The sequence below is a fragment of the Zootoca vivipara genome, chromosome 10, assembly GCF_965207765.1.
Source record: "Zootoca vivipara chromosome 10, rZooViv2.hap1.1, whole genome shotgun sequence".
Lineage (NCBI taxonomy): Eukaryota > Metazoa > Chordata > Lepidosauria > Squamata > Lacertidae > Zootoca > Zootoca vivipara.
In genome coordinates, this window is record NC_142593.1 from 20,332,404 (window position 1) to 20,355,230 (window position 22,827).

Genomic DNA, 22,827 nt, shown 5'->3' on the forward strand with positions numbered 1-22,827 from the left:
TTGTTATTTGCTGTTTTTATAGTAATTGCATTCATGGATTCTAAACTAAAGGGCAAAGAGTTGTCTAACGAAGTAAATAGATGTTTACTATACATTAAAGAGAACTAGTTTATCTGATGTGCCTGATATATTATTCAGATTGATTTCTGATTGGATCCACACAAGCTGGAATGCAATAGTGTGAACCACACAGAACACATTGGGGAACTTAAACCACAAATCTACCAGCTAGACATTTATATTGCCTTTCTCAATAGCGAGTCACACATATTCTTCAGTGTGATCATCAAAGGGCAGACTGCTAACCTCATTTGTTTGCCATGGCTGGAATATTTACAAATAAAAGCCTTACGAGGAAAAAATAATTGGTATGAATGCAGGTTAATAGTCTAAGCAAGTGCTACAAAAAGCAAAGGCTCTTAAGTACCAATGCCACAGGTACATCAGATTTAATTAAGGTGCTTTATGTAGAGCTAGGGAATTCTGCTAAACTTGGACTTGGCTGGTGAAGGCTGGGTGGCAATTTGCTCTGGCATTTCAAGTACTGTAGCTCTCTAGGACTGTCATGGTGCTGTCAGGCAAGGAATGCCCAGAGCAAGGAATTAACTCTTTATTGTCAAAAGTACCCTTGCAAGTAGGGAAAAGGCATGTCTATCTCAGCTACTCCTAGGTGTACGCCTGATGAGGCAGCTGAGGCAACAGAGAGCCCATCCCATCCTGACCTCAGCTGATTTATCTTCCCCACCCAAGCTATACGCAAGCAGGTGAAGACTGCATCAGCGCATAACCTGCTTCTGCTCCTTGCTCTTCAATTCTCAGCTGGTCCTGGGAGGCAGTGCAACAGGAAGAGGTAATGTGGGAGCCCTTGACCTATCTCTTCCCCCTCCTGCACCTGTTCTTCACTCTCCAGTCCTGAAGCTTCTCCTGCCTCTGCCTCTTGTCTTCTGGCTGTGACAGGCTCCCCCAGATCACTGATCTCTCCTTCCAAGCACTGGCAGAGGAAGGGGTGTGTGGCAGGTGCGGCCCACCCCAGGTGTTATCCCTGAGGGTGAGTGACATCGCCATCATGCCCCCTGGGACGCTCGCCACGCCCCTGTGGGTAGTTAGCCCCACCCCTGGGTGCACAGCATGTGCACCGCTCCAGGTGCCAGAGCAGCTAGCTCCGCCTCTGCTTCCAAGTCAATCTCCAACCCCTCTTCCTCCGTTGCTCACTCATCACTATCCAGCCACCACTCCTTAGTGTCCAGCCAGTCCCTGTTTCAGGTGTCAGGAGTAGGTCAGCAACAAAAAACACTGGTGACAGTGAAGTTAACTCTTTATTCAAAGAAACTCAAACAATGCAAGCCCAGAGATCACAGCCAATCTTCCCAGTGAGGCAGTTGTGAGAAATGATGGTCCCCGCCTTCCCCCAGTTCCATAGGAGCCTAAGGCTCTGACCTCTTGCCTCTCTTTGTTCTGCCCTCTTCATTTCTCTGCATGTTCTGAAAGGCCAGAGGGGAGGGAGCTGTTCAAAGCAAAGGGGGAGATTCCCTTGTTTCTTCAGCAGCTTTTCTTATCTCTGTCTCCTGCCCCCACTCCATCTCTGAATCTGGACTGCTCTCTGCCCCATTCTCTTCCTGCTCACTAAACCCTGTCACCTCTTCTGTTTCTGACACCTCCTCCTCCCCCCCCCCAGTCTGCTCCTTCTCCCTCTGAACACTCACTGTCATCCTACCACCCTGGCTCTGAGCCTTCTTCCCCTGGGGGTTCCCTATCGGGGGGTTCTCCAGCTGCTGCCTCCCACCCACCCCTCTGCATCCAGCCAGACCATGGCACCCTAACAATGACAGTGCACGGACATGACAATAAAATGTAGCACATCATTACAGGAATGAGCAGTAGCAAGCCTCACACAGGTGTGTGCTTCCCCTACCCTCACCTCTTCTGGTGTGGCCACGAGGAGCTTCTGCTTCTGTTTCTATTAACAGCAGGTGGTTATGCCCAAATCTGGTTAGTTGTCACTGAAGCAAGCCAACTTCAGGCCTTTGGTTAAAAAGCTGCTTTTTTCTTCTTCAAGGAACAATAGTTAAGATTAACCATGGTTTGCCCAGATTCAGGCATAACAATAAACTGTAGGTAATAAAAAAATAGCAGCAGTTTTTTTTGAGCTCCTCATAGCGATTCCATGGAGGGTGGGTGTCCTTGTCTGATGCTAACCATGTGCAAAGCTCAGTGGAGTGGGAGGCCTGCCAACGAGAAGAGCCTCTGAGGTGTGCTTGCCTGGAGGCAGACTCAGTGTCCCAAGTCAAGTCCAATCCATGTGATCAGATGGCCCAGGCATCAGGGAATCCGATGATCATGAGGTCAGGGGTCAAGACAAACAGGAAGCAGCAAGGTACAGCCGGAAACTACAAGCACTGTTTCCACATCTGACTGCTGCTGGAAGAGCTGCTTAAGAAGGCTGGAGCCAGCTGGTTCTCATCAGCATCTTCGCCTCTGAGTCCTTGAAGGCTGATCAGCTGTAGGTGGAGTCTCTCCACCTTTCCTCCCCCCTTCAGGCTGCTGTTCAGCAGGCAAACTGACTCCTGGCCTGTGACTCTGGGGGGAAGCAAGTTGATAAACATGATAAACATAGTTTATCATGGAAACCTTTCAGTCAATCTATGTGAAACTTTAAAGGAAAATACAGTCATACCTCAGTTTAAGTACGCCTCGGTTTGAGTATTTTCAGTTTAAGTACTCCACGGACCCATCTGGAACGGATTAATCCACTTTCCATTACTTTCAATGGGAAAGTTCGCTCCAGGTTAAGTACGCTTCAGTTTAAGTACAGACTTCCGGAACCAATTGTGTTTGTAAACTGAGGTACCACTGTATATTCAGATTTGCAAGCATTTGATACTTAACACCAGTTAAGATTCAGCATGTACTATATGGACAGGTGATAGGCTATGCCGAAAAGGGAATGTCTTATTTTTTCACTGCTGTTGGACGTGCTTCAAAAAGCAACAATTTAGGGAAATGATTCATGCTACTATTAGAACAGTTGCCTCGTATGAGTTAGGCTTTAGTCTCCTAACAAAGCAGTTCAGATACATAAATCATGGAGATGTTGTCTGGTTTTGTGCAAAAATAAAAGTCATGCCATTTCTTTTGACAAGGGTTCTGCTGGTATTAGGACACAACGGAAGAATGTTGTTTCAGCCTGAATTGCAGATTTTAATGTTTTGTCACTCTAACAACCAATGCTATAAGAAAGAGAGCAGATGGATTAAAAAAAGGACTAGGAAGCTCATCAAGATGAAAATCAGTTGTGAAAATTATTGCCACTTTCTTCTATACAAGACTTTGCATTAAGCAGCATATAAAAAATGGTACTTTTGCACCATGAGTCATTCCAGAATGGCATATGCTGGACCTCTTTCCATTGGACTTCGTCTTTTTTAATTTTTTTAAAAAAAGGTTTTAGCAATGGATAGATGCTAGAGGCCATGTCATTAAGGCCTATGATAAAAAAATGCTGCCATTGTGAATAATATGCTTCTTTTTAAAATCCACAGATTTGTCATTGACACAGTTATTAATGCTGACTGCATCAAAATTTCCTGGGAATTCTTTTAGAAAGAATTGTGTCAGCACACTTGGTTTCCTTCAAAGAATCGATAGGTAGGTAGCAGAGAGATAGAAATAGGATTTCCCCCACCCAGAATGCCTTTGTTCATTTATTTATTAAATTTGTATCCCGCCCTTCCACCCAGATTACCCCAGGGGTGGCAAACATCAAAATGTTAAAACAGTACAGTTTAAAATAAAGTAAAAACAAATTTAAAACATTAAAAATCCATTTAAAAGCATTTTGCAACATCTAAAAGCATTTAAAAGTGACTTCATGCTCTCTCTATTATATATCAGCCATCAAATGTCTAGGTAAACAGGTGACATCCTATTCCATAATAATGATAATAATAATTTTATTATTTATACCCCACCCATCTGACTGGGTTGCCCCAGCCACTCTTGGCTGCTTCCAACATAAAACATAAATCTTAAAACAAAACAAAACAAACCCTTCCCTATACAGGGCTGCCTTCAGATGTTTGGACATGCCTTGAGATGTCATCTCAAGGTTGTATAGTTACTTATCTCCTTCGCTGGGGGGGTCGCATAACTCCATACCCTCCAACATTTCTCTAATGAAAATAGGAATGTCCCACTCTGGCTCACCAGAAGCAGCTTAGTCATGCTGGCCACATGACCTGGAAGCTGTTTGTGGACAAACGCCAGCTCCCTCGACCTATAGAGCGAGATGAGCACTATAACCCCAGAGTCGTCCGCAACTGGACCTAATGGCCAGGGGTACCTTTACCATACCAGCCAACATTTCTCTGATGAAAAGAGGGATCTCCTAAGGAAAATGGGACATTCTGGGATCAAATCAGAAACCTGGATGGCCTCTGTGTGTCCCTGGAAAATAGGGACACTCGGAGGGTCTGTGCCCCCTATACTTCATCTTTAAGGCTGAATTCTTCAACCTCTGGTTCCCAGATGATGTTGGGCTACAGTTTATCCAAGGGTCAGGAATGATGGAAGCTGTAGTCCCAACAGCACCTGGGGAAACCAAGGCTATTAAGCTATTATCATTCAGAGCAAGGCTGTATCTAGACACATCAAAGAAGTGTTTCAGTTAAAAACGTTTTAACCTTCATCTGAGAAATCGCATTGGCAAAAACAGAACTGGTGTCATAGTGTTATAATGCATATACGATGCATATAAAACACTTTTTCTTTACCCATCTAGCTAAGTCCCAAAAACGTTCTGAACATGGAAGCTCAGAATGCTCCACTATTACAATACTTCATTGTTTTTGCTGCTATACCTATCCCCTTCTTGGAATAAAATCAGTAGAGATAATATTCTTAAATTTTGCTGGTTTGCGCCTTGTTTCAGTAATTGCAATAGCGTAAGATTTACATCCTGTTGTATATGGAAGGGGAGATTATAAACAGAACCTTGCAAAATTACACCGACAGAAAGGAAGAAACAAACAAACACAACAGATGCTAGTGCACAAAAATGAATCCTACATAAAAACTGTCCCTCTTACTAACCATACTGACGGCATGGAGTGGAAAGCAGCACTCAGCTGTGGTGCCTATCCCAATGCTATTTATAGCACCGAAGCCTTCCTCTGAGGTACAGGGTTAGATGCAGCTAATGTGTGTTGCAGTCTGTTGTGTTTGTTTAGCCTCTAAACTCAAAGATTCAGGCTGCACCAAATCCACAAAATGCAAGGAATTCCTTTAAGATATGATTTCGTATGAGCAAGCCAAGAAGCAGAAGATAAACCAAAATAGTTTGTATGTGTTTGCTCCCTCCATATAAGCGCATGTCAGAGGCAGAATTCATGAACAAAATATCGGCCTGGACAGCATGGAGATCTGAATTCTTGTAATCTCAGCTGTGTAAAAAAACCAAAAACCTAGTGTTTCAGTTAAACGTGCTTCAGAATTAGTAGCGATAGTGGAACACATAGTGGAACATAGATACATATAACAATAACTCCATTCTAACCAGCCCTTCCTGCTCCTGATTAGAATCCAGGGGAAGGAAGGAAGGAAGGAAGGAAGGAAGGAAGGAAGGAAGGAAGGAAGGAAGGAAGGAAGGAAGGAAGAAAGGATGATCTTCATGCCACCTCCATGGCCATGCTGACAGTCTTGCACAAGTTGGAGATGAACGTCTTGCCATGAGGCACCTGTTCTGTAGACCTCCTGTGTAATTTAGATTCAGAACCTTGGAAGACTGGGTTCTAAATTGCTCAAGGAGACTAGAATAGAAAAAATTGTCTCTGTTTCAGCAGCTATTCCTCCAACTTATGGGGGGCAATGCGGGCAGCAACTGGGAGATGGTGGGGCTTGCATGCTCATTCCCATCCCTACTACAGGACAATACATCCCCAAATACCATTCTTACAGTAATCCCAAATACAGTAAGGTTCTCCTGTCTTAGTGTCTTCATTGACTCCTGGGTTTTGTTTTATATGAAGAAAAACAATTTTGTGAAAAATAAGAAGCCAAGCCATTGCCTCCAAAGGATTGTCACTGTATCTTAAGTCTCCTCAGCCCCAATTAAGAGAAGTGTTTTAATGGCAAAACTACATGTTATGCTTTTAACGTGGAGCACATAGCTCCATCTCTTGTTTTTCTATAAGTAATTACAGCCACAGATTATATGTGGTTCTTACAAGAAAAGCAGTCTGTACTGGTGCCAACAGAAATGTCTCCCTAAGCCTCATAGCCATGTTGGGGGGTTATTTTGGAGTGGGGTCAGAGCTGTGGAGTCTCCCTTTCTTGTGCTGTGACTCTGACAACAATTGCCTCCCCCTGGTCTGCAGTTAACTGAAGAACAAACAAACAAGAGATGTAGCTGAACACTATGGATTAAGTGTACTGTGTAGTTGGGTCCTAAGCCTCATTTAAAAAATCACCACTACAGAAGTTCATTAATTGCCAAGAGTGGGTGGCGGGCAAGAAGAAACCACTTGCCATTTTCAAGCACTGCTGTTTCTACAGAAGGCAACCAACTGCTAGCAGCAGAAGATGCTGAAGAATCCTCGCTGCTATTTACCATCACTGCTGCTTCTATTGACAATAGCCGAGTGAGGGGCCAAATCCAGTTCCCAAGTTTGTTTGTCGGTTTCATTTATTTCTATTTATCAGAGCATTTCTACGTGGCTTTTTGGCCCAAAACAAAGCACCCCGAAGCAGTTTGCATTACCACCAAGAGTTAACTTCTACATGAGATTCTTCCATTTCCTATGATTTTGAACTGATCAGTTGCAACTTGTCACAGTGGCCGGAGCGGGCTACTTCAGAGTAACGACTCTACACAGCTCTGCATTTTATTCTTTTATTGGTGCTGCGTATTTACAGTGCTGAAGTCATTGCTATATACACGGAGCTATGTGTTCAGTCGGGTTCAGAACCTCCGAATGGCTTTTGGCGCGTCTTTCTCCAACACAAAAGCTTTGGCAGACCCATCCTCTTTCCCCTCCTCTTTCTGCGTAATTCCGGAGTTGGGGGGATGGGTCTCCCCCCCTTATTTGCCCCTTCCTGTCCCACCTGGTACCCTGGCTCCTCTACCTTGCCTGAGCCTCGGACACGACTTCCTGCTTCCCCACTGGAATCGGAACTCTCTCTGCTTTCCCCTGTGCTCGGAGATGGGCTTGAACTCAGGAGCGGAGGGACTTCGCGATATCCCCTGTCCCTCACATCCACCCCCCTCCCAAGCTCTCCTTCTCCCCTCCCCAGGTCCCCCCCCCAGGTGTCGGTGACGACTGGAAGCCTAAGAACTCAGTACTTTCCGAGCCCGTTGGTGTGAACACCTCCCCCCAGTCCTGCGAGCCCCCCCCTTCCGCCTGGGAGGACGGGAATCCTAAAAAGTCCGTGGCGTCAGAGCTGGTGGGGGTAAAAATGTTCTGCCAATCTGCTTCTTCCTCTGACTGGGTGGATCTCGGTGACGCCCATACCTCGTCCTCTGGTTCCTCAAACTCCGCTTCCCAGCGCCATGGTGAACTGCTCTCCCGTGCTTCCTCCCCCTCCCCCTCCCTTTCCATGTGCCAGGGCTTGGGTCTGTGGGGAAAGAGGGCGTGAAATTCTTCTACCAGGAATTCCTCCTGTATCTGAGTGGCTGGGACCCATTCATTCTGTGACGGTGGAGCATCCTCCCATGCCATGAGGTACTCCAGGCCCCCCACCCCTCTCCGTGAATCAAGGATGGCCGTGGCCTCATTGAGTTGCTCCCTGCCTTCCCTCTCCCCCCCTCCCTCGGGGGTTTGTTCGCTGCCTCGGAGCCTGCTGCTTTCCCTGTACGGCGACAGCAGCGATCTATGAAACACTGGATGCACCCTCATGTCCTCTGGCAGTGCCAGCCTGTATGCCACCGGGTTTACCTGCTGCGTGACCGTGAAAGGGCCCAACCTTCTGGGTGCCAGCTTCTTGCACCTCCCTCTGGTGGGAAGGCCCTCCGAGGACAACCAAACCTTGTCCCCCACCCTGATGACCTCCCCCGGTCGCCTGTGGCGATCTGCCCCCTTTTTGTACGCTTCCTTGGCCCTCTCCAAGTGTTCTCTGAGCTGCTGGTGCACCGTCTCCAGCTCCTCTGCCCAATCCTCTGCCTGCGGGCCCTCCTCCTCCTCCTCCCCCTCCCTCTCCGGGAAAGATCTGAGGTCGCGCCCGTAGTTGGCCTTAAAGGGCGACACCCCTGTGGAGACGTGCACCGCATTGTTGTAGGCAAATTCTGCCAGTGGCAGGCGATCCACCCAGTCCGTTTGCCTCTGGCTGACGTAGCATCTCAGGTACTGCTGCAGAATGGCGTTGACCCTCTCTGCCTGTCCATTGGTCTGCGGGTGCCGAGCCGTCGACAAGCTAACCTCCACCTGCAGGAGGTTCATGAGCCGCCTCCAGAACCTGGAAACAAATTGGCGGCCTCTATCCGAAATAACCCTTAAAGGTAATCCATGCAATCTGAATACGTGGTCAACAAACAGTTTGGCTGTCTCTTCTGCAGAGACCGCCCTGGCACACGGTATAAAATGGCACATTTTGGACATAAGGTCCACCACCACCAACACTGCGGTCTTGCCCCTGGACGATGGCAGGTCTGTGATGAAGTCCATTGACACTACTTCCCACGGCCTGTGCGGGGTGGCTAATGGCTCCAGCAACCCTGCTGGTGCTGCTCTGACCACCTTTGCTCGCTGGCAGGTGTCACAGCCCCGTACATAGTCTCTGACATCTTCCCGCACCCCTGGCCACCAGAAGTGTCTCATGACTAGGTGAGCGGTTTTGTCCCTTCCAAAATGACCCGCCGTTGGGTTGTCGTGCATCTGCTTGAGGACCTTACGTCTAAGCTGGGTGGTGGGCAGGTACAGTGCACCCTTGTAGAAAAGCAGCCCCCTGCGGTCTGTGAAGTCTTTTGCCTGCTCCCTCCCCCCTCTCAGTTCTCTGAAGATGCGGGTGGCAAATTCATCAGCTGCTGTCAGTGCTGTGAGTTCTGCCTCGCTCACCACTGCTGCTCCGCAGGACCATGCTGATGGGGGGAAAATGTGCCTGGGTGCTGGTGGCAACTCCTCCTCCATGTACTCTGGCTTGCGGGATAGGGCATCCGCCCTGACATTCTGCTCCCCCGGGATGTAGTGGATGGAGAAGTTGAAGTTCGAGAAGAACTCTGCCCACCGTATCTGCCGCTGGTTGAGCACCCTGGCAGTTCTCCAGAACTCCAGGTTCTTGTGGTCTGTGCACACCTGGATGGGGTGCTTGGCGCCCACCAGGAAGTGTCGCCAGTGCTGGAACGCAGCGTGGATCGCGAGAAGTTCCCTATCAAACACTGTGTAGTTGCGTTCTGGCTGGGTCAGCTTCCTGGAGAAGAAGGCACAGGGTCTCCACTCTCTGTTGGCGTCCAGTTGCAACAGAATCGCTCCCAAAGCCTTGTCTGAAGCATCTGTCTCCAGGCGTAGGGGCGCATCCTGCACCACGTGGAACAGGTGCTGGTCTGAAGCGAACACCCTTTTGAGGCTTTCGAACGCTGCTTGCGCCTCCGGTGTCCACCGGAACTTCTGCTTGCCTCTCAGGCAGTCGGTGATAGGAGCCGTGACACGAGAGAAGTTCTTGATGAACTTCCTGTAGAAGTTAGCGAAGCCTAGTAGGCGTTGGGCATCTTTGCGCGTCCTGGGGCTGTGCCAGTCCAGGATGGCCTGCACCTTGTCCTTGTCCATCGCCAGCCCCTTGTCTGACAGCTTGTAGCCTAGGAAGTCCACCTCTTTGGTGTGAAACTTGCACTTCTCCAGCTTCACATACAGGTGGTTCTCCTTCAGGCGCTGCAACACCTCCCTGACATCCTTCACATGCTGCACTGGGTCATTGGAATAGATAAGGATGTCATCTAGGAAGACCAAGCAGTTCTTGAAGAGGAGGGACCCCAGGACGTGGTGCATGAAGGCCTGGAAGCATGCTGAGCCCCCTTGCAACCCGAAGGGCATCACCAGATATTCAAAAGAGCCCAGAGGCGTGAACATCATGGTTTTCCATTCATCGCCTTCCCGGATCCTGATCAAGTTGTACGCCCCCCTTAGGTCTAGCTTGGTGAAAATCTTGCCCCTGCGTGCCGCTGTCAGGAGATCATCCACTCTGGGCATGGGGAAAGCCACTGGCTCTGTCACTGAATTCAGTCGTCTGAAATCCACCACAAGACGGCGCTGTTGCGTGTCTTTCTTGTCCACCCAGAAGACCGGGCTGCCCCCTGCTGCCTTGCTTTCTCTGATGAACCCCCGCTTGAGGTTCTTGTCGATAAAAGCGCGCAGATCCTCCAGTTCCTGATCTGACATGGCGTACAGCTTGGCTGGGGGTATAGTTGCCCCTGGCACCAGGTTGATCTGGCAGTCGAAAGGCCTGTGTGGGGGTAGGTGGTCGGACTCCGCTTCGCTGAAGACCTCCTGCAGGTCCCAGTACGGCTTGGGTATCGCCTCACCCCCTTTGACGTGCATGGTGGCCACCGTGGCTATTGGAGGCCCCTCCCCTGGTTGGTGCTGCATGCAATGTTCCAGACAAAAGTCCGACCCAAACGTGATGCATCTCTGGTGCCAACTGATGGAGGGGTCGTGGCGCGCCAGCCAGCTCATGCCCAAGACGATGGGGGGGTCTGAGATGGTGGTGACGTTGAATGCCAGTGTCTCAGAGTGCCTTCCCACCGTCATTCTCATGGGGGGGGGGTTGATGAGTGACGGCCCCTCCCAGCAGCTCCCGGCCGTCAATGGTGGCTACGTGCAAGGGAAAGTCCAGCTGCAGAAGCTGTATTTGGTGCTCTTCTGCAAAGTTTCTCGAGAAGAAGTTGGCAGATGCACCACTGTCAATTAAGGCGAGGACTGTCAGGGGATAGCCATTTGGGAGCGTTAGCGTCACTTCTAGAACCACTCTTGCTCTGGGAGGGGTGGGCTGGCTCTGCTCCTCGCTGTGCGGGTGGGCGGGCTGGGGCTGTTGTCTGCTGACTGCGCCTGGCTGCTGCCCCTTGTCTCCTGCAACCAGGCTTTCCCGTTTCCCTGCTGTGGTGCTGCGTCAGTGGGGGAGGGCACAACCGTTCCCGCCTTTCCTTGCCACTCTCTGCGATGTGGGCAGTCTCTGACGAGATGCTGGGGGGAGTTGCAGAGAAAGCAATTCCCGCCCCTTCCCTCCTTGCGTCTTGTCGCCGCTGGGGTTTGAAAAGCCCGCGCGCGCGCGCTATCAATTTGCATGGGTTCCTGGTCCTGGCTGGTCCCAGGCGTGGCTTGGAAGGGTTGTTGGGGGAGTGGCTTCTCCTGCGATCGTGGGAACCAAGCCCGCTTTGCGCGCGTTGCTTGCTTGTCGTTCCACCGGGATTCCTGTCTCACCCCCACCGCCAGAGCCGCTTTGCTCAGCTGATCCATATTACTGGGCTTTGGACCTCTCGAGAGCTCATCTTTCACATCCTCATTCAACCCCAGGTAGAACGCCGCTTCCATCGGAGGCGAGTGCAGTTCCCACCCCAGTCTGTGCACTAGCATGGTGAATCTCGCCCAATATTCGCGAACTGTCATTGTTCTTTGCCTTAAATTATGCAGTTCCTCCTTGGTCTGGTCCATATGACTATCGGACGCATACATAGTTTTCAAAGCCTCTAGAAATAGTTTGACATTCTTCATGCAAGGATTTTTTGTCGCTATTAACGGTCTTAGCCACTCCCTGGCTGCCCCTGTAAGGTGTTCCACAATAAACGCTACCCTGTGCTCATCATCAGGGAACTCATCATGGTGCAGCTCAAGAGCATACACGATCTCAGTCTCAAAGCCATGATATTCCCTCGGGTCTCCATTGAACTTGCTTACTAGGGTCCCCGCTCTCCTTCCTGGCAGCACTTGGAGTTGGGGGGCCCCTCCCGCCTTGTTTTTCTCGGCATCCAGCTTGTTTTGGAGCTCTACCGCCACCGCCCTTAATTGCTGCTCTTTTTCCTGAAGCGCTCTCACCTGTTCCGCAAGTTGTAGCCGGTCCTCCTGGACCTTCTTGGTTTCTTCTTTAGCTGCCTTTAATTCCCCCTGTGCCTGCAGTGCCAGTTGCTGCAGGTCCTGTTGGGCTTTCTCCGCGATCTGCCGCCATTTCTCCGCCTCTGACGCACTCATCCCGGCAACTCCAAAGTAGCCCAAAAAAAGATTCGGAGGTTGCTGTCACAGTGGCCGGAGCGGGCTACTTCAGAGTAACGACTCTACACAGCTCTGCATTTTATTCTTTTATTGGTGCTGCGTATTTACAGTGCTGAAGTCATTGCTATATACACGGAGCTATGTGTTCAGTCGGGTTCAGAACCTCCGAATGGCTTTTGGCGCGTCTTTCTCCAACACAAAAGCTTTGGCAGACCCATCCTCTTTCCCCTCCTCTTTCTGCGTAATTCCGGAGTTGGGGGGATGGGTCTCCCCCCCTTATTTGCCCCTTCCTGTCCCACCTGGTACCCTGGCTCCTCTACCTTGCCTGAGCCTCGGACACGACTTCCTGCTTCCCCACTGGAATCGGAACTCTCTCTGCTTTCCCCTGTCCTCGGGGATGGGCTTGAACTCAGGAGGGGAGGGACTTCGCGATATCCCCTGTCCCTCACACAACTGTTTGCTTTTTGTTGTTGTTTTTTGCACAATGATAGTTTTGTTTGGCCACCATGAGCTAGTTTTGTTTGGTCAATAGAGAGGCAGGACACAAATAATGAAACAAAATAAATAAGTAGTATTGATGAAATCAGTGGGAGGACTTCAACATCGCACACTTCTGATTGTTCCGTCAGCACAGGAATTTCAGCTTGCCAGACACAACGATCCCACCTCTCCTCTCCCTACTTGCTGTTCCCAGAGCCATTTTTGTAGGGCACATGGGGGAAGGCAGTGGTGGAAAACCCCACTGCAGAAGCAGAAGCCCTTGCATGGGCTTCCACTGAGACTTTATTTAGGCTGCAATCGTAGGAGTAAGTCCTCTTGAGTAGACAGTGTCTATGGCTGCAGCACTATTAAGGTAAAGGGAACCCTGACTATTAGGTCCAGTTGCGGACTCTGGGGCTGCGGCACTCATCTCGCATTATTGGCCGAGGGAGCCAGCGTACAGCTTCCGGGTCATGTGGCCAGCATGACTAAGCCGCTTCTGGCGAACCAGAGCACACGGAAACGCCGTTTACCCTCCCGCTGGAGCGGTACCTATTTATCTACTTGCACTTTGACGTGCTTTCGAACTGCTGGGTTGGCAGGAGCAGGGACCGAGCAACAGGAGCTCTCCCTGTCGTGGGGATTCGAACCGCCGTCCTTCTGATCAGTAAGCCCTAGGCTCTGTGGTTTAACCCACAGCGCCACCCACGTCCCAGTATTAGACATGACTAAATTGAGCAGATTGAAATGGGACATCTGCATGAGACTTCAATGATGTTTAAAGCATCTAACTGTGTGGATGCCACCCATTGGGGTGGGTAGATTGGATAGATTAACTTGATTTATTATAAGCTTCTGAACCACGCCATCCAAAGTTAAACTTCCAAATTTTTAAATCAAGATATCATACAATGCCAAGTCAGGGGCATTCACTGTCACACAAACATTTTGATTTTTCTTTCTTTAAGGGGCACCTAGAAGGGGAGTGATGCAATTTGCTTCTGATTGGAATGGGGAAAAGCTGCACGTAGCAGCGCACAACAGGGAAGAAAGTACTGCTGTCAAAATGTGACCTCAAAACACATAAACTATAAGTTTTTGTGTTCTGATGATTGCTACAGGTCTGGGGCATTCTATAAAGAGTTCCTTTTGGTGTTTTTTGTTTTTTGTTTTTGCTCCCTTTATAGACTCCCATCCAGTTAAATATTTCAAAGCTACTTTGTTCCTCTGAAGAAGCACACCTTATTTTGTGTCACAAAGAACCTGGAAACTGGGGAAAATCACAAAGAACCTGAAAGAGGGGAGGGACTGCCTCATTGATGTTTCATTCCTTGCAACTTTGGTGATTTCTCATTGCCAGTAACTCTATCATAAACTGCTTTGAATCACACCTCTTGGCTATTTTTCTTGCTTCTCCGAAACGATTAAGCTAAAATTTGAAGCCCAAGTAAGGGGCAATGCAGAAACCTTTGCAACTGGGTTGAGAATGCTATGCATGTTGACCTGCAATGTGATTGTGCAATTGCTTCATGAGAACCCAAGCCTTGCTTTGATAAAACATTTTGCCACTAACTAACACAGAATCCTTTGTGAGATAGATGGTAACATGTCAGCCTATATTGGCAGAAATGTGTGTGTGTGTGGGGGGGGGGGGTACACACACACACGACCCAGATCTAGGTAGTTGTTGCATCCATCACTTCTGTGCCTGTTGAATTGTGGACATTTACCCAGCCAACATTTCAGCATAAAAATCATGCAAACTACTTCTTCTTTGGCAATCACTCGTAGCCGAGTAAGATTGTCTTTCATGAAAACGGTCTTAATGGTGAGTCCATAAGTGACTGTGGAGGCCAATTCTGGATCCACACATCCTTCAACAGTGGGGACATAGGTTTCTGGGCAGGAGTTGATCACAGTGAGGATTTGCCAAACATACCTTTCTTAAGGAAATCAGCCCTGAGTGCTCACTGGAAGGACAGATCCTGAAGCTGAGGCTCCAATACTTTGGCCACCTCATGAGAAGAGAAGACTCCCTGGAAAAGACCCTGATGTTGGAAAAGATTGAGGCTACAAGGAGAAGGGGACAACAGAGGACGAGATGGTTGGACAGTGTTCTCGAAGCTATGAACATGAGTTTGACCAAGCTGCGGGAGGTAGTGGAAGACAGGAGTGCCTGGCGTGCTCTGGTCCATGGGGTCATGAAGAGTCGGACATGACTAAACAACTAAACAACAACAACCTTCCTCTTAGCTCATTTCTCCCTTTCATCCTGCGTTTGTGCTTATTCAAAGTCCATGATGTGTTTGGTAAAGGCTATTCTCCAATTGGAGCGCTTGTAGGCCAGTGTTTCCCAATTCTCCATGCTTATACAGTCGTACCTTGGAAGTCGAACGGAATCCATTCCGGAAGTCCGTTCGACTTCCAAAATGTTTGAAAACCAAAGTGTGACGCTCCTGCAGTCAATTGGAAGCCGCAGAAGCCCCGTCAAGCGTTCGGCTTCCAAAAATAGTTTGCAAACCGGAACAGTCACTTTTGGGTTTGCAGCGTTTGGGAGCCAAAACGTTTGAGAACTAAGCTGTTTGAAATCCAAGGTACGAATGTACTGCAATGTGAACTGGTCCAGAAGCAAACTGTCAGAGCCTTCATGTGCTGCAGGTTTTGCACAGCTGCACCTTTTCAGACTGCAATTGAAAGGATGAAATATTCAACATTTCTCCATATCAAAAACTGCACCAACTAGCCTAGCTGTCTCCCAGCTCCCTGCTGTATCACTGTTTGAGTGTGAGGATGCCTTCAAACCTGCGGCCAGAAATGGGATAGACCAGGCAAAGCTGTGCCATGTGAGTGGTGGCCTTGCTGTTTTGCTTTCTGACTGTAAATGTAACTTGACGATAAATTCACAGTTCTTTTGCCCTTCTAAAAGACACTGTCTTAAACCCTGGCCATTCATCTGTATCCAAGCAATCTCCAGAAATAGACACACTGCTGTCCGTACTTATGTACTGGCTGACACCTGTTTAATTCAGTCTATGGACTCCCGTGGAGAGAGTATCTTCGAAGCAGAGCTTACACTCCAGAGAAGGGTATTATTAGAGAAGCAATGTGCTGTCTATTCTTTGCCATTGTGAATGCTACAGAGATATTCCTTAATAGCCACTCTCAGCAGGTGGATCGCATCTTGGGCAAGATTTTTGTTTCTTCAAAATCTCTGCAGGAGGTCCAGTTCCCCCAAGCGAAATATGGCTTTAAGGAATAGCATGCATTTTACCTGCAAAACGTATTTGTGCTCTATGGCTATAAAGACAAAGGAGCCTTTACCAGGAAGGAAGCTGCCTTGTCACAGAGATAATAGAATTGGAAGGGACCCTGGGGGCTATTTAGTCCAACCCCCTGCAATGCAGGAATATGCAGTTGTCCCGTATGGAGATCGAACCTGCAACCTTGGTGTTATTAGTACCATATTCTAACTGACTGAGCTATTAGAACACCAAAAAAGTAGGTGTGCCCCACAAATCTGTTAGTCAAAGCTTATTTAATTTGCTAAATTTTAACATTTTGATGCAACAAATAAAATAAGCTTTGTTCCACTGGAAACTATACTACATATATTTTTTAATAATACATATTTTAAGGCTAGAAGCTGGCAGGGCAAAAGGAACAACCATTTTGCTAACTGAACTAAGTAAGTAATCAATTAAAATAGGGCACTGTTATACTTGGACTCCTGCTATGTAATATATCCTACAGCCTGCTGTTTCCTGATTACCAAAATTAGTATTTCATAGAATCATAGAATCATAGAGTTGGAAGAGACCACAAGGGCCATCCAGTCCAACCCCCTGCCAAGCAGGAAACACCATCAAAGCATTCCTGACAGATGGCTGTCAAGCCTCTGCTTAAAGACCTCCAAAGAAGGAGACTCCACCACACTCCTTGGCAGCAAATTCCACTGCCGAACAGCTCTTACTGTCATGAAGTTCTTCCTAATGTTTAGGTGGAATCTTCTTTCTTGAAGTTTGAATCCATTGCTCCGTGTCCGCTTCTCTGGAGCAGCAGAAAACAACCTTTCTCCCTCCTCTATATGACATCCTTTTATATATTTGAACATGGTTATCATATCACCCCTTAACCTTCTCTTCTCCAGGCTAAACATACCCAGCTCCCTAAGCCGTTCCTCATAAGGCATCGTTTCCAGGCCTTTGACCATTTTGGTTGCCCTCTTCTGGACACGTTCCAGCTTATCAGTATCCTTCTTGAACTGTGGTGCCCAGAACTGGACACAGTACTCCAGGTGAGGTCTGACCAGAGCAGAATACAGTGGTACTATTACTTCCCTTGATCTAGATGCTATACTCCTATTGATGCAGCCCAGAATTGCATTGGCTTTTTTAGCTGCTGCATCACACTGCTGACTCATGTCAAGTTTGTGGTCTACCAAGACTCCTAGATCCTTTTCACATGTACTGCTCTCAAGCCAGGTGTCTCCCATCCTGTATTTGTGCCTTTCATTTTTTTTGCCCAAGTGTAGTACTTTACATTTCTCCTTGTTAAAATTCATCTTGTTTGCTTTGGCCCAGTTGTCTAATCTGTTAAGGTCATTCTGAAGTGTGATCCTGTCCTCTGGGGTGTTAGCCACCCCTCCCAATTTGGTGTCATCTGCAAACTTGCTCAGGATGCCCTCAAGCCCATCATCCAAGTCATTGATAAAGATGTTGAACAAGACTGGGCCCAAGACAGAACCCTGTGGCACCCCACTAGTCACTACTCTCCAGGATGAGGAGGAGCCATTGATGAGCACCCTTTGGGTTCGGTCAGTAAGCCAGTTACAAATCCACTGAATGGTAGCATTGTCTAGCCCACATTTTACCAGCTTCTTTACAAGAATATCATGGGGCACCTTGTCAAAGGCCTTGCTGAAATCAAGATAGGCTACATCCACAGCGTTCCCTTCATCTACCAGGCTTGTAATTCTGTCAAAAAATGAGATCAGATTAGTCTGACATGACTTATTTTTCAGGAACCCATGCTGACTTTTAGTGATCACAGAGTTTCTTTCTAGGTGCTCACAGACTGTTTGCTTAATGATCTGCTCTAGAATCTTTCCTGGTATTGATGTCAGGCTGACTGGGCGGTAATTGTTTGGGTCCTCTCTTTTCCCCTTTTTGAAAATAGGGACAACATTTGCCCTCCTCCAGTCTGCTGGAACTTCGCCTGTTCTCCAGGAATTTTCAAAGATTATTGCCAGTGGTTCTGAAATCACCTCTGAGATTTCCTGTGTCTGGTTGACAGGCAGTACAATGCTAAGGGTTCATGAATTAGCTGTCATAAGGGCATGAATTTTCTCAGACAAAAAACAGGACATTGGTATCTTAATACTTTCAATGAAGTATTGAAGAGAGCATGGAAACTGGGTATTAACTGATCATCTAGTGAGAAAAAGTACTTGAGAATACTCTGTGTTAGTCATACTTAGAGGAGTCCCATAGAAATGAAGGGACTTAAGTCCCTTGAATTTACTTACTCTTCACTGAGTATGACAAATATTCGGTATCACCCTCTGAAAGGATATTTCAGTTTAACCTGTTTCCTTTCTCCCAATTTGATCACCACCCATACATCTATAGCAGGGATGGGGGGGGGGTCCTTTTTCAGACTGAGGGCCACATTTCCTTCTGGGCAATCTTCCAGGGGGGGGGGCACATGGCAGTGCCGGCAGGGGACAGAGTCAAGAGTGGCCAGATCAACAACTGTATATTTAACCTTTGTACAGAATGCTAGTTTTTGCACACTTGACGCACCACTCTCAATCTATTGAAGAATGCAGAAGGTGTTATCAAACCTCAAGGATACATTTAAGGTGGATAAAAACATCCAAGGAGAGTGTAAATCAAGGCCAATGAGGAGGGGGGCCTTGGGAGGGGGTGTGGCATGGGAATAGCCCTGGGGGCCAGAAAGACAGACTTGGAGGACTGCGCTTGGCCCCTGGGCATGACATTCCCCATCCCTTATCTATGTAGTGAGGAATAATATTTCAGATTTACTTAGAATTCTGCATATAATCCAAATATACAAATGTGTTAATTCAGTAGCGTGGTGTCAGTGGACTAGGGGGATGAGCCTAGTTCCCTAAAAGTTCCCAGAAAATTGGATTATTAAAAGTATTAAATCCTGGTGCCTCCTTCCCAAAGCCTGGGAAGCTTCTGCCCAGCTCAGGGAGGGAGGCACAAGGCTCTCACATACATTATGCTGATGCCCCCCATTCACCCCCACAAGCTGGCGCATAACTGTTCCCCTACAAGAAATTTCACCACATGTCACTGCCAATATTAGTACACATCCCTGTTAATGGAGCACACTTACTAGAGTAGGACCGGGATTATGTGCAAGTCGAAACTGAAATGTAACGTTCAAGGGTAAAAATTCATTTATGTACCTACAACTTGGAGAATACGTTTTCTACACCTTAATTCTCACCTGATATGGCTGTCTGGGCCCAGCTCCTGTGTTCCAACGGGACTCTGAACACAACAGAACTGTAGAATTGTAGATTTGGACGGGATGTTATACATTTGGTTCAAAAAAAATAGTAAGGTCTTCAGCTAAAAAAACTCCAAAATCTGGGTAAAAAGCAAGAATTCAAACACATGCATTTATACTGTGAAGTATGGTGCATCTAAGACAGACCTGCATGATTTAGTTCCAAGTTCCAAAGTCAGCCACGTACTTTGTGGTCTTCTTGAACCTTGACAGCCCTCCTATTGCTGTGATCTCAGCCCTCCTATTGCTGTGGTGCGCTGTGTTGGCCTTAGGAGAGCACAATCTGTGCAGGCGTGACCTATGAGCACTTTCAAATAAAGCTACCCAAAGATGGTGCCAATCCCCATGCTCATCTGCAGATGTCCAGACAGCATCGTGGAAGATTAGTGGGGTCAGCATGTTGGCACCATAGTTGAAATGACAGATTGTGGAAGGATTGTTGAAGAAAAATCTGATGCAAGCATGTATGTCTGGCTTGTGGGCCTGTTTCCCACACCTGCTTTAATGCTAAATTATGCAACCAGCATAGTGGGAAAGCAGCTGTCTAGGCAACCGCTCAGTATGGAATCAATGAAATCAAAGGGCATTGAACCCTATGGTGCATCTTTTAAAGGACTCCTGTGCTTTTATTCTGCTACTACACACATTTCATTGCAACCGCTTCGCTTGACGGTGACCTAATTAAAAATAAAACCAAACAATGTCTTAAGAAGTTAACATACGTAGGCAGCAACATCAATGCTTTACATTTGATCAAGTCTCTGCTGCAGCTTGTGAAAGCAACGTGAAGCCATAAAATTAATGTGCCCAGAAGGGAAAGCACTGCATCTGTAAAATTGTGTTGCTTTCTATGGGCTGTACCTGGACTTATTATAGTTTTATCTGCAGCTGACCTTGTCCTTGGTGCAACAGTCCCTCCCACCCCACCCCACCCCAAATCCCTTTCTTACTTTTTCAGACAGTCTTGAAAGATAACTAAGGTGTGATAGATTACTCCTGACAGTGGTTCCTAGCAGCCCAGCTGATAGCCTTACGGGCTCTGTGCTTTTCTGCTCTTCTGATGTCATTGTCTTCTGTAAGCGAGACGCTAATGGAATGAAATGTCCATACAATTGAATCTCCGGTGCATTCTCAAAGGAGACGTTTTCTCTGTGAATTTTCATTGGTCTTATTTTAATCCAACATCCTCACTTATGGCCTTTCCTACTGGAAATAGACTCACTCATTTGTCAGCTTGGAACCCAGCATTCAAAGCTGTTTGGAAAATTGCCACATTTGTCTTTTCTATGATTTAATGGAACAAGCATGTTTGTTAATAAAAAGCTTCCTGTTCATGTTGTTACAACTGAATTAGGAGTCAAGTGTTTTTAAGATGGCAGAATGCAGACCTTCTTTGTGTCTTATTCACACAAAATATACTAAGCTAACCTGGAAATTTCCGGTCTGGCATAGTTCCGCAGCTTGTATTTTCCTCCCATATCCCAAACATTATCTAACTACTACCGTTTATTAATTTCTACCATTCACTAACCTGACTCTGGTACCCTAGATCTGACAGTATATTTATTTAAAACATCACGTGGTTGTGAGCCCTGGAATATCTGCTCCTTGCCTCCCTGCCTTTTCCCACCTGGCTTGGGAGGCTGGGGCCCTGACTGACTGACTCCAGCTACAAAAACTGCTGAACAGACTATTGGGCTGTGATGCTATTTCGGGGTTTTTTGTTGAGAATAGTAGTTGATGTTATTAATACTAGTCTTTGTATATTTATCTTTCTAAAGCTTACTAGAAAGTTTATGTGTAAATTGTTTCAATTTGGTTGTGTACTGTTTACTGTTCATGACTTTAGTGATGTTTGAAATTATGTAAATCTTGTCATCTTGTAAGCTTCCTTGAGCATGGTTTTAACTGTGGAAAGGTGACATACAGATAAAATGATGATGATGATGGAAGCCAGAAGAAAAATGAAATTAAATGCATTTCTGCCCCCAAAGCTTGAATAATACCAGTGGCGTGTGTTGAAATTTCTTGTAGAGGAACAGTTAGGGCCAGAGGCACCAGCTTGTGGGGGTGATTGGGGGGCACCAGTGTAATGTGTGTGTGAGCATTGTGCCTCCATCCTTAAACTGGGCAGAAGCTTCCCAGACTTTGGGAAGGAGACACCAGGCTTTAACACTTTAATAATCCAATTTTCTGAGAACATTTAGTCCCCCTTGTCCACTGACTTCACACTACTGAACATTGGCTTTATTATACAGCTGACAGTATCCTCCATCTTAGAAATAGGTAGATTCAAGTATCAATAAGAATTATGAAACCAGATTGAAGAAATGGTTCAAACCTTATATCCTACTTGTAAGCTTCCCATCAGCATCAGGTTGGCCCCTGTCCAGGATGCTGGAATAGACGGACCTTTCATCTTTTACAGCTGGGCCCATCTTACGTTTTTACATCAGAAGACTAGGGGTGCTTCTTGGAATGAGCCATGTGTGAGGGCTTCATGGCCTTCAAAGGTTCCTATTCTGAAGAGGTGCTTCATGAATATATCACAGACTAGAATCCCCACAAAATGTAGGTGTTGAAAATGTAATATAGCAACTATCTAGGGTTGCCAGACTCGATAGTGGACAGGACTTCTGTGCCTTTAATTGCCCTGCTCTCTTTTGAGTCTGGAAACCTTAAAGATAAACCAGCAGACCCTCTGTTTAATTTCCAAGCAAAGGATCTGCTGGTTTCTCTTTAAGGTTTCCAGACTCAAAAAAGAGCAGGGCAATTAAAGGCACAGAGGTCCTGTCCACTATTGAGTCTGGCAACCCTACAACTATCTGTTGGATGCTGACACAGTGCACTTGTATTATATAACACAATTTTCAATAAGGCTAACGATTTTGCCTTTCCCTACATCATAGATGAGGAACCTGCAGCTCTCCTGATCTTGCTGGGCTACAACTCCCATTCTGCCAAACTGTTGGCCATGCTGGCTGGGAATGATGGGATCTGTAGCCCAACAACATCAGGAAGACTATAGGTTTCCCACCCCAGCTGTAGAAGCAAACCTAAAAAGGATATGTAATTGCATGCTTTTAGCTTTAATTTAAATTCTAGGCACAACTTCCTAATTTTAGTAGAACTGTAACTTACAACACTATCTTAACCATGTTTACTCAGAAGTAAACATGGTTAAGATAGTAGCCTTAGCCCAGGCATCCCCAAACTTCGGTCCTCCAGATGTTTTGGACTACAATTCCCATCATCCCTGACCACTGGTCCTGTTAGCTAGGGATCATGGGAGTTGTAGGCCAAAACATCTGGAGGGCCGCAGTTTGGGGATGCCTGCCTTAGCCTGTCTTCTTTCCATATAGTTCATTCTAATACTACTACAAAAGGTATGTACAGATACTGTACTTAAAGTATATCTGAATACTCTTGGTTTCATTGATTCTTAGAAGTAGGGCATTATACATTCATTTTAAACTCAGCAATAGACAGTGTTGTGCATGCGTACGGTAATGAATGTGAACACTGTATCAAAGGATATTCCTCAGCTCATCAAACCAATATTCTCCTCTGCAGCAAAAAATGGATTAAGCATCCTGACTTAATGAAAATAACTACGGAATGT